Source organism: Hippocampus comes, unplaced genomic scaffold (genome assembly GCF_001891065.2).
Source record: "Hippocampus comes isolate QL1 unplaced genomic scaffold, H_comes_QL1_v1.1 scaffold78, whole genome shotgun sequence".
NCBI lineage: Eukaryota > Metazoa > Chordata > Actinopteri > Syngnathiformes > Syngnathidae > Hippocampus > Hippocampus comes.
The window spans coordinates 898870-900607 of record NW_017805798.1 but is presented as its reverse complement, the minus strand read 5'-3'; positions in this window follow the sequence as shown (position 1 = coordinate 900607).

Sequence of the window (1738 nt, the reverse complement as noted above, 5' to 3'; positions counted from 1 at the left end):
ACACACACACACACCCACACACACACGCACACACACACACACACACACACACACACACACACACACACACACACAGACACACACACAAAAACTAAATACCAGCTCCAGCTGAAAGTCATCTCAAACCAATAGGAATGTGAACAAAAGCACAATCAAAATACCAGAATAAATTCAGCCTGCGACTATTCTAATGAGTGCCTAGGTAGTTGTCAATGAGCACAAAACGCTAAGATAGTCATCCAAAGTCATTTGTTCACAAAACGTTGTTGAAAACCAGCTCTGGCTGAGAGTTCAATCGATGCCAACTAAAACAGGACCAAAAAGTCACTATTAAATGGGTCTGTGGCTCTCAAGCTAGCAGCTAGGTATCTTTCAGCTAGCATGAGAAGCTAATGTAGTAGCCTAAAGTCGTTGGTCCGCAAAAAGTCACTGAAAACCAGCTTCAGCTGAAAGACCTATCAACCAGCAGGAATGGAAATAAAAATCAGACCAAAATAAAATCAGCATGTGGCTTTCTAGCGAATTGCTGAGGTGCCATTGCCAGCGAGTAGGCACCATTTGGCCGATTCAGTCGATATTGTCTGTCTTTCTCATGAATGGACATTTTGTGGTGAGGTCAAAATTCGCCGCCAAAGCCTGAAGGGTGGACTTGTTGAAAACAAGGACCGGGATTCATAAACCCTTATTCCAAAAAAATCATTTACCCGCTGTGGGATAAAGTCGCCTTGCTGTGCAGTGTGTGAATTGTGTCGGGGATACAGTGAGTAACCCTGATGCAATAAACCAAAATTCACCAATTAATGGACACTCCATCACTCAAAATTCGAAAATTTAGAAAGTGATCGATTATTTATTTGTGGTTTGTTTTATAAAACGTGCATCGTGGCAGCTGACAAGCATTTTGTCGGCACCTTTTTCATTCACATTGGTCTATTTTTTTGCTGCCAATTGAAAATGGAACGAAGAATTGATCCACGAATTGTTCACTGTAGTGACGTGCAAAATGTTGCACCGGCGTAAAAGAAAAGGCGTCAGTGTTGCTCTGCCGAGCAAACACAAAAAAAATGCGCTTGAACCGTTTTACCCTTTTCTTCCAGACAAATTACTCCAACTGTTATTCTTCCCCCCACCCCGAAGATTCTTTTCTGCATTGCTCTTGTTTGAACAGATGCCGACCCCCCTCCTCCTCCCCATCCTCTAGAGGACAATGAGGTAACTCTCAGTGACATGAAGAGTTCAGCGCTCAGTCGGTTTCTTTCCAAGAGAGAGACACATCAAACGCCGCCCCGTGTGTCACTTCCTGCGCCAAAACTAAATGGAGGACGTTAATTTAAGAATGGCCCTTATGCAAGAGGCCGCGACCGCACTCACCTTTTGAATGTTTACTTTAAATGGGAAAGAAAATCATACTTTGCATATTAGAAATTCCCATTAAAACTTTACAAAAGCAAACAACCAAATATTTGTGAATGTTAATTTTTTTTTTTGTAGTTTACTCCTATTTGTAAGTTCTTCTATTTTTTTTCTAATGAATGTGATTTTTTTTTTGCCTAATATTTTGTTCTTAGCTAATTTTTCTTATTTTCGTCTATTTTTTTTAAAAATATAAATATTTTGATATTTGTTATTATATTAGTGTATTTTTTCTAATACTTGTGCATTTTTCTGTACTTTATGCTTTCTTTTTTTAATTAAATAATATTTTCAGCATTATGGCTTTTTTTGTTTTTCTCTGCTC